The sequence below is a fragment of the Gossypium hirsutum genome, chromosome D06, assembly GCF_007990345.1.
Source record: "Gossypium hirsutum isolate 1008001.06 chromosome D06, Gossypium_hirsutum_v2.1, whole genome shotgun sequence".
In the NCBI taxonomy this organism is placed as follows: domain Eukaryota; kingdom Viridiplantae; phylum Streptophyta; class Magnoliopsida; order Malvales; family Malvaceae; genus Gossypium; species Gossypium hirsutum.
Window position 1 is genome coordinate 45567926 of NC_053442.1, and position 18363 is coordinate 45586288.

At 31.2% G+C, this 18363-nt stretch overlaps 1 long non-coding RNA gene and 1 other non-coding gene across 8 annotated transcripts; both read right to left on the reverse strand.

Moving 5' to 3' along the window:
- Window positions 1-6626: 6626 nt before the first annotated feature.
- Window positions 6627-11370, reverse strand: LOC107901808 (uncharacterized). Of its 7 annotated transcripts, none has more exons than XR_005914849.1 (6): window positions 11111-11370; window positions 10654-10924; window positions 8839-10496; window positions 8706-8754; window positions 7522-7656; window positions 6627-7421 (listed from the first exon to the last, which is right to left on the reverse strand). It is a non-coding gene; the product is annotated as an uncharacterized lncRNA (long non-coding RNA). The 7 variants fall into 7 exon arrangements; XR_005914852.1 differs by having other exon boundaries at window positions 7522-7653; window positions 8839-8896; window positions 9009-10496; window positions 10654-11370; XR_005914850.1 differs by having other exon boundaries at window positions 8839-8896; window positions 9009-10496; window positions 10654-11370.
- A 2567-nt stretch (window positions 11371-13937) lies between these two features.
- On the reverse strand, window positions 13938-14027 carry TRNAY-GUA (transfer RNA tyrosine (anticodon GUA)). Its single transcript is given in 2 exon segments — window positions 13938-13973; window positions 13991-14027. It is a non-coding gene; the product is annotated as a tRNA-Tyr (tRNA).
- Between the last annotated feature and the right edge of the window lie 4336 nt (window positions 14028-18363).

Below are 18363 nucleotides of genomic sequence, written 5' to 3' on the forward strand. Positions count from 1 at the left end.
ATATCACACTATCCATTGGTTCTATCGGTAATTTTGGATGATTTGATTCTTGTTATAATGACACGTATAAGTTAAATTGGCCAACGTTAGCTCATTAATGTTTTGATTTTGATTGGTTATAAATATGAATGCTTGATGAAATGAAATGTTTGTAAATTAATTTGTAAACTTCGGTAATGCTCTATAACCCTATTCTGGCGATGGATACGGGTTAGGGGTGTTACAAATTATGAATATAATGAGTACATACAATTTAATTTTTTCATTAATTGAATGTTTAACAAATCCGATATGTGGATTCTCTTAAACTTAATTTGATTATAATATTATTAATTAATATATTTTATTATGGGTTAGTATTTAGTATATTGGTAGTGTATATTTTTTTATTTCATAAACAGTTTTACGAAAAAAATTGTCACATATCAATCTTATAGGACATTTATCAATCCCCTGGCCAGCTTGTAGAGTTTAAAAACTCCATTCACAGTGTACTAAACATTTTTCCTTTTATTATTATATAATTTATATATTCATTAAATTTAAATTTTCTAAATTTGAATAATAATTAACTTGGTATATTTATTATACACATATAATGATTATATTAAAATTTATTTTATAGTCATAATTAATGTTTTTATAATTTATTTTTAATTAATAATTTAACAATTTAACATAAAGATTTATTATTAATTATAAATTTCTAATATAATTATATAATATTTAAAATACATTTTCATAAATTAAATAATAGTTAATTTTCATTTATTTTTATTTTTATTTTAACTATTATTATATAATTATATTAATTATTAATGTCTGATTCGTTATAGATTCAAACTTTTTCTGGTTTTAGATAGGATTTGTTTAACAACCCTCACCTAGCTCAGTCGCCGAACCCGAGTTACAATATGCTACTTCTATCACCAAAATAATTTACATTCAAAACTCAATAGAAATTTATTCAATCATCATTTCTTAATATATATATACATGCACCATACATTGGTAAAGTAAATTTGAGACTTAATCGAGCTTACGAAAACTCTAAATTTGACCCCGAGCATGAATAAGGACCAAATTGTAAACTTTTTAAAATCTAAGCATAGGTACCGATACCCAAATCTGATATTGATACCATTCTTAGCTTTGATGTTACAAAAAATCAAGTTAAAATGCACAAGTATCTATATTGGAAATAAAGTACCGATACTCTTGATGGAATATATCGATACTAAATTTAGTATCAATACCGTTTTGGCATTCTGCCATTTTCAAACTTTTGGACATAAATCAATTTGTATTGATACTTTTTATAAAGTATTAATCCTTGAGACTAAGTACCGATACTTTATACTGGTATTAATACCAAATTGGTATTTTATCGTTTTAAAACACTGTTCATTTGGTAAAGTATCGATACTTTCATCTATAGTATCGATGCTTTTTACTAGAAGGTTGAAAATCTTGTATTTTGGTACCTTTTCATTCTCAAATCAAACTTTAACTTATATGCAAATTTAAACACATTACTACTTGCACAAAAACCATCTCAAACCATACTATGTACCACAATTCAACCTTCCTCAATCGATGATGGTAACATGTCATATTTGAAATACAAACTTAACATTTATTTAAAATACAATCTATATTAATTCAATCCATCTTCAATTGACAATCAACACCTACTTACCAATATAATCCATACTAAGGGACCATGCTCAATTCATCACATAACCATTTTCATTTATCAATATGATCATCTATATGCTACTATTATAACTAAACATAATTGCCAAGATACACATGTTCATCCATATCATATAACCATATATGTCATTTACCATTTTGGGTCCAAAATCAACATCATTCAAAGTAATTTTACATAAGCATAACATTACCTATATACATGCCACATAACCGAGTCCAGAACAATAAAAAGACTACCAAATCGAAGGCTTGATATTGTGAGCTTCGAAGTGATCCAATCACCTAATTCCACAAAAGATAACTACAAACAGAGTAAGCATTACATAAGCTTAGTAAGTTCATAGGTTTTAAAACAGTAAACTCACCTCAATTCATAACTAACAAAACAAAATAGCTAACTATATGATTTTCCTGTCATTACATTTTACAATAGTAAGGTGAGCTTATAGCATTTCAATCTATACGATAAAAATTAACTCAATTCAATGTCATTCAATCAGTATTATCACATATATATGCTTCTATTACACTATTCAATTATCGAATAACATATCAATCCCGAATAAATATCACAATTTCAATCATTCGCTCTTATATTTCCATTTCCATCACAACAAATACTACCATTCATTCATTTAATTCTTTCTATAATCGTTTAGCCCGATGAACTATAATAAATACATACAGATACCCGGTGACCACCAAAACATATCAGATTGCTCGTTTGAGCCATAACTCTAAGACACACCTGAGCACCGAAGTGCTAAGCCCGTAGGCATCAAATTTCATAAGACCTTGCATCCCTTCATAACACACCAAGGTCTCTATATAGACAATCAATAACAATGGTCTCCATAGAGACAAATCTCAGTAATCCACAACAACTATTGGATTCCAATTAAAATAGCGAATTCTCCGTTCATCACTATCATCTCATGTCATATCCCATACAATTCACACATAACCCTATTGGAATGCCAATTGTTTCTTATCCTTTCATACATTCATCCGAGCACATTTAACACATTAGACCATTTTTTTACAAATCAGTCCATTTTTCACATTTTTGTACTAATTTGTATACAATTCAAATCACATTCAAAGTATATAAATTAATAATTCAAACACATAGATCAAATTTACATATACAATTATACCATATGAATTTACTTGCAAAAATTGTTAGCGAGTTGAAGTGTAGGGACTAATCAACAATTTTCACTTTTCTTCGATTATCTACCGGTTGATTCAAATCTTGATCTATATGATAATTCATTTCAATTTATCAGTTTAAAATGTCTTAGAACAGTTTATTTCATGCATATGATAGTCCAATTTCATTATATAGAAATTCCCTAAAGTTTTGCAGTTTATTCAATTTAATCCATAAGAATTTCAGATCTTATCTCCCTGAGATTACAGCGGAGCAGATTGAAGATAACTAATCCTATCTCCCTGAAGTTGCAGTAGGAGTGGATTAAAATGATGAATCCTATACCTCCGAAGTTGCAGTAGGTCAGATTAAATCTACCACAACAAGTCTTATCTCCTTGACGTTATAATGGAGCAGACTAAAATCATAAACCTCATCCCCTGAAGTTGCTGTGAAGAAGATTGAAGCTACAAGTCAGAGCTTTCTGAAGTGCAGTGGATCGAAGCAACAAGACACAGTGGACTGGAGTGAAGCTAAGTGAAAAGAGAAGCACTCAAAGAAGTCAAAACTCGGCAAGACCGGGCAAATTTGGTCTTTTTTAGTCTTTGCTCTGTTCTCGTTACACGACAACGAGCAAAGAAGGGCAGCTGTAGAAGCCCAAATTAGCCCGGGCCTCACCAAATCAAGCCAGGCCAACTAACCTAAAATCAGACCCAAACCTACAAACCCACCAAGCAGACCCAAAATAATCCATGGCCCAATATCCAAATCTACAAACAAACCCTAGCCCAAAACCCATAACAGAAAAAACAAAAAATTTTCCCTAGGTGCGCCGCACCTAAGGTCTTCTAGCCCGGCGCCGCCACCATTCTGTCGCCGCCACCGTTCTAACACCGCGCCGCACGTCACCTCAGCCATCTGCTTCAATCACCGCAACTTGCACCTGCAAACAACAAAGAAAAGAACAGCAAAGAAACAGGCTATAAAAGCCGAAACAGATATGTAATTCGGGGGGTTCCTTTTTTTCTTTTCTTTCTTGTAACATATTCACAGAAATAAAAAGCAAAAATCAGAGGTGATTTTCAAGTTTTGTTTTTTGATTTCAATTTTTATCACTGTTTTTACTTTTTATTTTTATTTAACGAAAATATAAAAAAAAAGACAAAACTCACCGTGACGGAGTTTCAAATGCCGATCCGGCGCTTCATCGACTGTTGGAGGTGGTGGCGGTGCGGCGAGCGCAAACTCGGCGCTAAGAGGACCCAAGGGTCGGGTTTTTGAGAGAAAAAAAGAAAGGTTTTTGAAAGTTTTTTTTAAAAACAGTAGCTGAAATGAAAAAATAAAAAAAGGGTGTTTAAATAGCAATAGAAAATGGCGCCGTTTTGATATGACCTGACCCGCGCGTCGACCCGACCCACCTAGAGGATCCGCGTGTTTTCGACGGAAGGGCTAATTGCATCTTTAGCCCTTCCGCTTTTAAATAATCTTGCAATCTGTTTTTTTTTGTTTTTTTAAATTCGCCCTGAAATCTATTCTGAATTACAATTTGGTCCAACTTGAAGCGCAGTGTTTTGGAGAGCGGGAATATTTCCCATTTTGGTCCATCCATTTTTACGCGTGTTGCATTTGGGCCCTGATTTGCTTTTCTTTTTAAATTTGGCTCTTAAATTTTATTTTTCTCTCGATTTAGTCCTTTTTGTCTTTTTTTATTTCGATTTCGCCACGTATTGTTGCTTTTACTTCGATTTAGTCCCTTTTTAACACTTTTATTATTTTCTTCATTATTTTAGCGTATTATCATTTATTATTATTATTATTGTCATTATTATTGCTTTTTATATATATAGAAGTATATATTTTTTATATTTTTATATACTTATATACATACTTTTTATATTTTATGATAGTTATATACGTATATATGTACATATTTACTTATATATATATTTTATAATGCATATATGCATATATTTTTCATGTTTTTATAAATTTACGTACATACACTCATTTTTATAACGTACATACTTATATTTTACATGTCTTTGTATTTTATAATCTATATACATATACATGTAAATACTTATATTTTTATATCTTATAATTCATATATATTTTTTCATTTTTTTTAATTTTATGTATATACATACATATACATATTTCCCTTAAATGTACATATACATGTTCATATTTTATAATTTTCATCTATTTTCCTTTATTGTTTTGTATGATCATTTATGTATTTATTTATATGTCCATTTTTTATGCTTTAGTTTATTTATTTATTAATTTGCTATGATATATGCATGATTGATTTATTTTATTATTCGTTTTTGTAATATTTGTTCACATTATCATATCTTTTATCCCATTATGCCTATTAACACTATACTTCAAAAAGGAAAATTTTTCAAAATAAGGTAATGTTTTACCGTTTGGAAATTCGAGAAAACATGCCCTAAGGTGCTGGGTGTCGATTTTTCTCATTCAACCAAATGGCTAAATATCCTTTTAAAAATTTCAAAATAAGGCAATGTTTTACCGTTTGGGAAATTCGAGAAAACATGCCCTAAGGTGCTGGGTGTCGATTTTTCTCGTTCAACCAAATGGCTTAATATCCTTTTAAAAATTTTAAAATAAGGCAATGTTTTGCTTTTGGAAATTCGAGAAAACATGCCCTAATGTGCTGGGTGTCGATTTTTCTCATTTAACCAAATAGCCAAATATCCTCTTGAATTTCAATCCATATCATTCGAATTTTTTTTAAGGATCGTATTTTAAATTTCTTTAAAGTTTTCAGTTTTTCGACACTAAGACATTAAGTAATCAACTAGGTACCAATTTTGGTCGTATCGAGGGTGCTAATCCATCCTCGTGCGTAACCGACTCTCGAACCCGTTTTTCTGAATTTCATGGACCAAACCTGTTGTTTTAATAAAATCAAATCGTTTATTAAAAACAACCACTTTTCGAGGTGATCTGATCATACCTCATCAAAAAGGATCGGTGGCGACTCCCATTTTCGTTTTCATTTTCCAAAACCCAAGTCGACCCCGTTTTTCATCAAAAAAATGGTGTCAACACCTATAATATTTATAATTACAAAAATTTCATGCTAATTTCAAATTATTTCTATTTTAGTCCTTATATTCAAAACTAACAACTTTCACTTTACAATTTAGTCTTTTACAAATCTAAGCTTAAACGCAAACCATTTAACACCAAAAGCTTTAAAAATGATAAATGGTAACATTTAAAAAATTTACAGTTTCACAATTTAATCCATGAGCTAGCTAAATCGAGTTACAACGATATCAAAAATATAAAATTTACGAAAAACGGACTTTAAATACCATACCATGCAATGGCCAAAAGCTTTAATAAAAAAATGGCTTCCTTCTTTTTGTTTTGATTAAAAGGTGAAGAGAAAAATGAAGATGGACACTTTGATTTTTATGTTTTAATATAATTTTACTTAATATTTAACTTATTTCTAACATATATTTTTATTAGAAAATAAGCACTAACCATCCACCTTATTTAAATATGGTTAAATAACCACATAAATCCCTGAACAATCACTATTTAAGCTTTTTAACAAATAAAAGTTCAATAGCTATTAATTTTTACAATTTTTACAATTTAGTCATTGTACCTTAATTAATAACTTTTCAATGAAATTACCGAAACGAAATTAAATATAATACTATAATAGACTCGTAAATAATATTTGTGCAGACTCGATCATTGAAAAATGAGGTTTCAAAACTACTGTTTCCAGCACCACTAAAAATGGGTTTTTCACTGTACAAAAAATCAGGTTGTAACTCTATTTCATCAATACAAATCACGTGAGAGGGATTAGAAAGATAATGACGTAACATCAATACATGGAACACATTAGCTCTTCACTGTACGAAAAATCGGGTTGCAACTCTATTTCTTCTGTACAAATCACGTGAGAGGGACCGAAACAATAACGACATAACATCCATACATGGAACACATTATGAATCTTTTCTAGTTCTGGTGGTAACGCTAATCTATAAGCTACAGGGCGAATTGTCTCGAGGATCTCATATGGTCTTATATCTTAGACTAAGCTTTGCTTTCCTGCCTAACAACAAGATTTTTTTCCAGGGCGAGACTTTCAAAAATACTCTATCAACAATTTGAAACTCGATATCTTTTTTTTATAGATCAGCATATGATTTTTGATGATCTGACACGACTTTCCAACAGTCTCGTATGATTCTGAATTTTTCTTCTGTCTCACAAATCATATCAGTCTCTACTAGCTTGCTTTCACTCAATTCAGACCAGTACAATGGAGTTTGACATATGTGTCTGTATAAGGCCTTGTACAGTGTCATTTTAATGCTTGACTGATAGTTGTTATTATAAGCGAACTCATTTCGACTGATCGTCTGTCTACAGATAAAAAGTGTTACTGAAATTCTATTTAATACCCATGGCATTGTGTAACTTACCTTAAAACTTGGAGGTAAATCTCGGATCGTGATCAGAAATAATGGATAACGGCACATCGTGCAATCTAACAATTTCAGTAGCATACAACTTAGTTAGCTTCTCAAGCAAATAATCAATTCTGACCAGAATAAAATGTGCTGATTCATCAATCTGTAAAAATTTACCTAGATCAAATCTTTCTTTTTCTGTGTTAGAGGAAAACTCGATACGAAGTCCATCGTAATTCATTCTCATTTCCATTCTAGAATCATAATAGGTTGTAGCAAACTTGACGGGACCTGATGTTCTATTTTCACCTGCTGACATACCAAACACTTCGATATGAACTCCGAGATCTCAAATTTCATTCCTGGCCACCAGTAAGTCTGTTTCAAATCATTATACATTTTGTTGTTGCTTGGATGTATAGAATAAGTATTGCTACGTGCCTCATGTAATATGTCCCGTTTTAGCTCAAAATCATTCGGTACACATAACCGATTGTGGAAATACAAGCTGCCTTTATCATTAATTTCGAACTCGGTTGGTTGTGCTTTTTCAACCAATACTTGTTTTGTTTGTAACTCTGAATCAATTTTTTGTAACCACTACAACAAAATAGACTTTTAGCGGTATTTTTTTAGGCCTTTAGCGACACTTTTAAGCGCCACTAAAAGTATTAGCAGCGCTTTAACAAGCGCCGCAAAAAGTGCCGCTATAGATAACGCCTCTAAATTTAGCGACGTTTATGTGAAAAACGCCGCTAAAGGTCATGACATTTAGCGGCACTTTGTCACAAACGTCGCTAAAGAACATAACCTTTAGCAGCGCTTTTATCACAAACGCCACTAAAGAACAAACATTTAGCGAAACTTTTAGCAAAAACACCGCTAAAAACATAACCTTTAAAAAAAATTATTTTAATCAAATAATATTTATTTTTATGATAAATATTATATTATGTTTTATTTTTTAAATTTGAACTTTAAATATACTTTTAAGGATAAATAAAAAATATTATTTAAATTAAATTTTCTATGACTTTAAAACTAAATATAAAAATTAATGAATTTAGTTTTAGAATTTAAAATAATAAATTAATAACACAATTAAAATCCAAAAGTTAGAACTCAAGTTGTCGTAAATATTAAAGTAAAAATAAAAACTTAGAATCAAAACTAAAATAAATAATACATATGAGAAGCAAACTGACTAGTTGAACCTGCCTATGACTATACACATTGCAAGGTAATAAAAAATACAATGCATTTTCTTAATCAAGTAAATCTTGGTAATAAAAGATATAATACATTTACTTAATCAAGGAAATCTTGTAATGAACTCAAAGCAATGAGCCTTAGAGAAAAACCTTTGAGCATGACTTCAAATTTGAATAGCAGATTTAGTGCCTACATGCTCTACATGAAAATAAGAGTAAACTGTTCAAACCATAGTGAACATGGCAAAGATAAGTAAATCAATTCAACTCATTGTGCACTTACCTTCTATTTGGCACCAGCCATGACCATACAACCTTAAAGCTTCAAGAAACCTCTGATGCTTCAAGAAATGAAGATGAAGAAATGGATGCTAATGTCATGAGTTCAAATATCAACATGTATAAAATAAAATAAAAATGGTTTTATTTGAAATGTAAAAAGACAAAAATTACTGTGATATTTGTCAACAACTCTGCCTCCTGCACGGAGATTTCGTAACCTTGTCATCCTTGACAGCTCTTGCAAAGATTATAGAAAAAAAAACTACTAAAATTGTTAAGAAAGCAGTTCTGTCCCCAGTTTCGTCCCCCAAAATTGTTATGTAGTTAAGAAAACCATCTTACTATTCATAGGAAAACTTCCACAAATAAAATCCATTAATTAAAAGGGCTACGCTATGGATGTGTATTTTGATATGAAATATCAAACACGTCATAGACACTTAAAACTTTGAGATAGTTATACTATTTTTTATTTCACTTATAGGAACCTCATATACTCAAGCACTGCAAGTCTTTTGTGAATTAACCAATGCTTATGAAGATCTACTACTTACGGTTATCAATGCCAGCTGGAATCACAAATATTAACAAGAATCAGACATAAATAGCAAAATTAATCAAGCACTTTCAAGGGACATCATTCTAGCAGTTCTTTAAAGAAATGGATTTCAATCCAGAATTCAGCAGTTCTGTAACTAGCCTAGCAGACAGATGGAAAAATAATATTTATTTTAGAGATCAGTCTACCTCTTAAGTGGAATAACTTTCTGTAAACTTTAACGTTGTGAGCTTTTTTATTAATATATTTCTTCTAATACTTCTTATAGATAATCACACTCAAGAGATTCAACCATTATGATTCAATGGATGGTTAATACAAGACCAAACAAAGACAATGGATCTAATTTAATAAGCTAAGCAGTGCTCATGAACAAAGCAAAGAATGACACCAAAGCTAAATACAAAAGCCTTTTCGGGAATTGTTGGAAGATAAGACAGAAATCATCACAAACAAGCGTGAAACAATTGAGATCAATGATTTCATCTCTACCAAAAAGTCTGCAAAACAGTTCTCCCGGCAAACATGTAAAATCACAAGTCACCTTTCTTACCAACCAAAAACTCCTAATATTTCAAATAGTTCAATTCCACCTGAAAGCCCATTAGCTGAAACTGCAAGCCATACAAAATTATCTGAAGGCCAAACTCTCTAACCTTTTAGAACATCAGAACTATTTATTTTTGTTTCTGAGCAAAAGCCACCTTCAAGGGCAATTAAACTCTTACGATATTACCTTAATCCCGCTACTTAAAAGTTAAACCCCTGATGTTCCTTGTTGTTCAGCTCATTTTATAACCCTCAACAGTAATCAATAAAACAGAGTTTAGTATAAACCATTTCTATTTTTTTAAACTTCTATTCACTTTATTTAAAGACCTACATTTAATTTGCCCAGCCTCCAAATATTCCAACGCAAAATTTTCATTCTCAATCACAACACCAATGCCCAAAAGATGGAAGAAAACAAAATCAAGTTAGTAAGAACACATATTTCACTTATGAAACTTTAAAGGGACGCATACCATCAGGATGATAGAATTTGGCCAAACGTCTATATGAAGTCTTTATCTGTTCTTCATCAGCATCCCTTTCTAACTCTGTTGTTTAGAAATCAAAGTTCCAATATAATTACAATTAGTAGACCCAGAAAAAGAAATTGTTAGAAGTATTTTGATTTCTGGAATATAACCAAATGATAAAAAGAACGGCGCTTTTCTCATCGAGCTAATAGCGGATAAGGGCAAAAACAATTACCAAGAGTTTCATAGGGAGACTTGTGATCGGACCAATTCGATGCCCTAACGACAGTTCTTCTTTGATTGACCCGAAACCAAGGCTCCTTCCTCCTCAAATCTCTGGACAAATGGAGCCACGGAGAGAAGGGAATGACATGAAGCCACGTTTGTTTGTTTTTTTCTTCAAAATTTCAATGACTAATTGTATATGGTCTGATTATATAGTTTTAACTATATACGTGCCTTCAATTAGAGGTAAAATTGTGGAAAACCACAAGCCGCTGCCAGTACTGCTGGGACATTCAAACTGACATAAATTAAAGCCAAACTCCGATCAAGAAATGAGTCAATAGAAAACAATCGAAGATTCTTCAAATATGAAAAAAAATTAAAACCAAAATAAAGAGGAAAAATACTGGAAAAACAAAATAAAATCTCAAAGAAAATGAAGCGAAGAAAATAAAGAGGAAAAATACTGGAAAAATAAAATAAAATCAAGGGCCCCCTTGATGATGCGAGCTAACTCCTTCAGCCACAGCCGCAAGCGAAGAAGACGAAAGAGATTCTGCCACCACACGACGCAACGGCTCCGGTGGCTTCTTAAGCGACGAAGATCTAAGCCACAAATCTTTATGTGATTCACTAGGTGGGACTTTTTGAACGGCTTTTGGGGGGTTCTGTTTCTGTCCTTGAGGTGAAGTTAACATCTCCACTACTTGGAAAAATGAGCGCCAAATTTTTTTTTAAGTAAAATGAATTTTGTGGCGTTTTTATGAAAAAAGATGTCGTTTTAATCTGTTAAAAATTATTTATTTTATCTGCTAAAATTATTAGTTAAGTGGTTTATTTATTTATCAATTTTTTTAAAAATCAAACAATAAAATTTATCAATATAAATATTTTGAATTTCTTATATAATTAAATATTAATAATAAATATTTTTAGATTAATTATTAGTTTATTAGTATCATGGTTACATATAATTATGATTAAGATTTATCAATATAAATAATATTCAATACTTAAATATTGTCAGTTCCGTACCATTTAAAAATATAATATTATTAACATTGATAAGCAATATATTAAATATCTTAAATTAATATTGATTACTTAATACATTGATAATGTAACTAATTTATTTATGTCAATTTTACATACATGTCCATCTTTTAAACATATATAACTTCAATTACTTAAATTTTGATTTCCAATTATTTATTTTTGAATGTTATATAATTTATGATTTTAAAATATTTATTTTTGAATATTATATGTTTTAATTATTTTAATAATTATTACTTACATGATCTAAAAAATATTTTATCAGATAAAAAAAATATATGTATATTTAAGTGCAAGGTACCTAAAATCCAGTATATATAAACACTGTCTTAACTCAGTGGAGAATATAATAAGTAATTAATAATTTGTATGTTTTGAATAATTTACCAACAAGTGTTAGATGCAATAATAAAATATATGACACTCTTAAGATTATTGCTACCAAATTTGTCTAAAAAAAGAAGAATCACAAAAATCAACCTTAACGATGCTCACATAATCAACAGCGTCGTTATCAATTAGATTATTAATAATAATATTATAAAAATAAATATGTCAAAGATAAAAAAATTAAAATTTCTAACATACTAATAAATTAATATTATCTCTTTTACAATTATATAAGAAATTATTTAATTTATAAATTAAAAATTAATAATTAATCTAAACCCTAAACCCTTAACTCTAATATTCTAAACCTCAACCCTTAAACCATAATCCATAATCCATAAACACATAATCCCTAAACCTTAAAATAGTAACTCTTAAATCTTAAACCCTAAACCATAAATCATAAACTATAATGATAATTAATTCAATATTTTAAAATTAATACTATCTCTAGAGATAAAGGATTGCTAAAAATAGAGCATTAGCGGCGCTTTTTCAAAAACGCCGCTAAAGCCCCGAGCATTAGCGGCGCTTTTTCAAAAACGCCAAAAACGCCGCTAAAAGCCCCAAAACCTCAGAAAACGGCATCGTTGGGCTTAGGTTTTTCGCGGCGCTTTTTGGAAAACGCCGCTAATGCTAATTTTTAGCGGCGTTTTCCAAAAAGCACCGCTAATGCTCGATCTTTAGCGGCGTTTTTTGGAAAGCGCCGCTAATGCTCGATCTTTAGAGGCATTTTTTGGAAAGAGCCGCTAATTCTTGATTTTTAGCGGCATTTTTTATCCAAACACCGCTAAAAATGCCGTTAAAAGCCTATTTGGGTGTAGTGAACTCCCGAATTCTCTACAGGAATAATGGTTTAGCCCTTAACTCAACTAGAATAGAACCATCACGCCTCAAACTAACATTCATATCTCTCAACGCAAACATAGATTTCTAGCTCAAAGTATCAATTACCACCTTAGCTTTACCAGGGTGGTAATCAATGACTAGATCGTAATCTTTCTACAGTTTAAGCCATATGCGCTATCTCAAGTTCAATTCTTTCTGAGTCCTTAGATATTTTAAACTTTTGTGATAAGTAAATATGTGACAATCTCGCCGTATAAGTAATGCCGCCAAATTTTCAAAGCAAAAACAACAATTGTCAACTCCTATAACAACATATTTTCCAGTGGAATCGAAAACGGCGGTTTCGAGATCCCGTATTCTAATGATCGAGTTAGTAAATAATATAGTGAATTTTGGCCCAATAATTTTATTGATCGGTTAGGAATTAAAGTATGAAGAGTAAATTGTAAAAGTGGTAAAAGTTGATTATTATAGATTGTTATAGGTAGAAGAGGAAATAATAAATAATTAGGGCTTAAAATGGCAATTAAGGCATTAGGTAAGTATAGTGGAGGGTTTGGTAAGGAATGAGGTTAACAATATTAAAAAAGCATACATTTATTTAATTAAAAGAAACATAAAACATAAGAAATAAAAAAGCTATTATCCATTCTTTCGTCTTCAACCGTGCGAAACAAAAAGAGAGGGAAATAATAAAGGAAATTTCATTAGTCCAGGGGTTATAAGATTATGTTTTTTTGGGCACATAGTCCCTAAAATCTGTGGTCCTCCGCTTTAGCAAGTGAAATTAAATTGAAACAAAAATATGGTAATTACTATAAAAGTGAGAAAATTAAAAGCTAAATCGGTAATAAATAAGGCATTTCAAATCCAATAATTGAAGAAATAATTAATTTTCTGATATTTAATTACTCATTCTCCAAATTAATTTTATGCCCAATGTATTAGGAAATGGAAGGGAAAGGGAAAAATTATCGTGCCCATCGAAAAAGCAAAACATCCGACCTACCGGATTCGAACCAGTGACCTAAGGATTACAATGGATTTACACACTACAGTCCTCCGCTCTACCAACTGAGCTAAGGTCGGAGAGTTGCTAGTGGTGGATAATTAATTCTTTTATTGATGTTTTATTGATGCTTAACATTCAAAGGAGGATTTAAAAGGCTTAAATTGTCGGGCATCTTTCTACTCTTTTAATTTCTAAAATGTACTCCCTGTTTTAATTTCAAAACATTGAGTTTTTTTTTTAATATTTATCCTTTCATTAATTTTCGTCCAATTTTCTTAGTTGTGGTAATTATAAAAAACACAAAAGAAAATTTATAGCCCTCAACTTTTATATTTTTTTATCAATTTGATCATTACTCTTTAAAAAAAAACATAAATTTTTAATAAATAATAATTTTTCATATTTTTAATAAAAATTTTAAAAAGTTATTAAAAATTTAAAATTCCTTTAAAATTCAAAAACAAGAAAAATGTAAAATGAAAATTATGAAGACCAAGTACACAAAGTCGATCTTGCTTATCTTCACTTTCCATATGTCAACCAAGTTGTTTTACTTACTTTCACCCGACTTTAAGTTGTCGGTATCCTAAATAAACCTCATTTGACATTGTTGTTTGGGGTTTTAACCCCCAAACAACAATGTCAAACACTTAGCTTTTGGGGTTGAAATTGTAGTGGAAAAATATTTTTTTCACCCAAACACAAAAACTGGATTTTAGTGTTTTTAGCTTTTGCATTTTAAAAGGTAAATTATCAAAATATCCATATTTATTTTGAAAAAAACAGGGTCGACTTTTAAAACGAAAATGGAGTCGCCACCAACCTTTTTGATGAGGTGTGATTGGGACACCGTGAGGAATGGTTGTTTTTAATAAACAACTTGATTTTATCAAAATAACGATTTTGGTCCACGAAATTTAGAAAACGGATTTGGGAGTCGGTTACGTACGAGGAAGGATTAGCACCATCGTAACGCCCAAAATTGGTACCTAATTGATTAATTAGTGTCTTAAAGTTGAACGTCAAAAATTCGAAAAGATTAAAAAGCGATTCCCATTTTAAAAAAACTTTATTGGAATTTATTATTTTGAAAACTAAAAATTCAGTCTTGCTTCAATAAAGAAATCAAAAACCCCGTAAGTTGGGGCGCGACTCCTTGAAGTTTCAAAGACGGCACACGAGTTTGCCTTTATTTAAAAACCTCGTCTCGAGATAACAGAGTGCTATATCCAATAAGTTAGGACACAATATTTTGAAACGTCAAGATAAGCTTTAACTTGGAATCTTTGCTTTAATTAAGAAGAAATACTCGGTTACTTAAGTTCAACGAGGAAGATTGAGGCCCAGTAAGTTAGGGCACAATCTTCTTGAGAATCTTGGATACCGAGTCTTATTTTAAAAATCCTTGAATGAAAAATGTAAGGTGATTAAATGACAATATGCAACGCAAAAGGATAATTTGTAAATAAATTATACATTAATCAAATGAACGGTAGATAAATACAAGCAAGTAATACACATAGCAACAATAATCTCATGTAAATACCCACATTGGCTAATAAGTAGAAACTAATTAAAATCAAGCAATTTTACATAAACACTAACGAAATATACAAATTTAAGCATAATTTAAGAAATAAATATAATATATGTAAATTAAAATATTTAAATAAGTTTAAATAAATTAACAATATTAAAAAAGTTGAAATGAATTAAAGATGTTAAAATATTTGAAAGAAATAAAATATCTATATAATAATATGAAATTAACAATAGATTATGTATGTATAATGAAAACAATTTAATATGAAAGATGTATACATAAATAGTATTACGTAAAAAAATATTTATACAAATCTAAAAATATGTAATGAGTGAATTTAGAGAAAATATATTGTAGAATAAAATAAATTCAACAATATTAATAGTAGTATATTATAAAAAAGTAAATACATATAAGATTTTAAAAGTAACTTAAAACAATAATACATATAAAGTAAAGTAATGTATATATAATAGGAAAATATAAACAAATAATATTATCAATAATAGCAGTAATAGTAATAATATTAATAATAATGAAAGTAGTAATAATAATTATAATAAAAACAATAATAATCCTAATATTAATGAAAATATTAAACTAATTAAAAAACAAAAAAAAAGATTAGATTGCAACTAAAACAAAATTAATCGGGGAATAATGTAAATAAAACAGAAGAAGGGCCAATGTGCAATGCGCGAATGACATGGAGGGTTAATTTGGAAATATTCCAACCCTCCAAAACGCTGTGTTGCAACATGGACTAAAATAAAACAAAAAAAACAAATTAAAGGGAAAAATTTTAAAAAAGAAAAGAACTTATTTGAACACGCCACAAAAGAGAGAGGACCATTTGCGCAAATTTACCCCTGGGACAAAACGCGCGGATTCTCCCCTTAGGTCGGGTCAACACGCGGGTCAATGGCCTGAAACGGCGCCGTTTTGCGCCTGGTGCTTTAAATCAAAACGGCGCCGTTTTGATAAGCTTTATAAATCAACTTTTTTGTCAAAAAAAACATTTTATTCCTTTCTAAAAAAAACCTTCAAAAATCCTCTCAAAGCCCCTCCTCTCCTTCTAAAACCCGGTAGGACTTCGGTGCCACACCATCGTGGTGGCTGCCGGTTGCCGGCCACGGCGCCGCCGTCCGCGGTGGCTGGAAAATTTTAAAAATATTTTTTTTAGTTTTTTCGACTCCCGAACCCAAAAATCACCGATTTTCATCGGAATCGGCACCTCCCTTGCCAAAAAGGTACGACCTTTACCCTTTTCTTTTTGTTTCCGATTAAAAAAATAAATAAAATAAAATAAATAAAAAAACAGAAGGTAAAACATCTACCTTCGAAAATGGCTTGTATTTGAATTGATTTTTCTCTCCTTTTTTTGATTCATTCGTGTGTCTCAAATACATAAATTCGGGGCCTTATTATAGCCCGAAATTTCCTATTTTCCCTACTTTTACACTGTTTGTGTTGCTATTGGACTCTCCTAGTCCTTTTACAGGTACAAACGTGGAGGTGTGGCGCAAGGCGTGGTACGCGTGGAGGAGGGCTAGTTCCGAGTCGTGCGACAGCTGGATGCTGTGCTGGAGGCTGCTGAAGGCATTGTTGGGGGCGGCGGCTGCTGTTTTTTCTGCTTAGGGTTTCTTTTTTTTGGGTAGGGTTTAGTTGGGTAATAGGCTAATGGGTTTGTTGGTCTGTTGGACTTTATTTATTTTTAGTTTAAATTTGTTTTTTACTTGGTTTTATTTGCATATGGGCTGGGCAAATTTTGGGCTTGTACAACTGCCCGTCTTTGCTCATTGTCGTGTAACGGGAATGAATTAAAGACTTTAACAAGGCCAAATTTGCCCGGCCTTATCGAGTCTTAACTTCTTTTGGTGAGTAGCTTCACTCCGACACACTGTGTCTTCAAGGGTATAGGAGTTGTCACTTCGATCCACTCCACTGCAACGTCAGGGAGATAGGGTTTGTAACTCGTAGCTTTTCAAGAGAACAAAATTTAATATCTTCAGTCTGTTCCACTGCAACTTCAGGGAGATAAGACTATTGGCTTTAATATACTCCACTGCAGCTTCAGGGAAATAAGATTGATTTATTTGGTCTGCTCCATTGCAACTTTAGGAAGATAAGACCTGATGCGATCTGCTCTACTATAACTTCAGAGAGATAAGATCTCTGGTTTTAATCCGTACCACTGCAACTTCAGGGAGATAGGATTATTGGCTTTAATCTGCTCCGCTGCAACTTCAGGGAGATAAGATTCGCCATCTTCAATCCGCTCCACTGCAACTTCAGGGAGATATGATTATTGGCTTCAATATGCTCCACTGTAACTTCAGGGAGATGAGATCTGCCATAATTTTTAGCTTTAATCTGTTCCACTGCAACTTTAGGGAAGTAATATTCGCTATCTTCAGCTTACTCCGCTGCAACTTCAAGGAGATAAGGCTTGTATTTTCATTCTGCTCCTCTACAACCTCAGGTGGATAAGACTTGTGGTTTTACCGATCTGTTCTTTGGGGAACATGACCTGTATAATCCATTTTATGAACCTAATTATGCATAGTGATTAGGATGTCATGATCAGAATGAATTAAATGCTCTTAACTAGACGTGTATGAATGACATTTGAATGAATGCAGAATTTTAATTTTTCGAGAATGATCCCACTTAGATTGTCATTACTCAAAGTTTATTAAGGTTTTATCACTGACGTGCTACAACGCCTTCTTGCTCGGCTGGCATCTCCAAAGAAACACTTAATCAGATTGCCCCACACTGTAACTTCAAAGTTCAATCCACTGGGACGTAAAATTTATATCACATTTCTCCCACTGTAACCCAAGGGTAGAAAAATCTGGCTTTTTTCT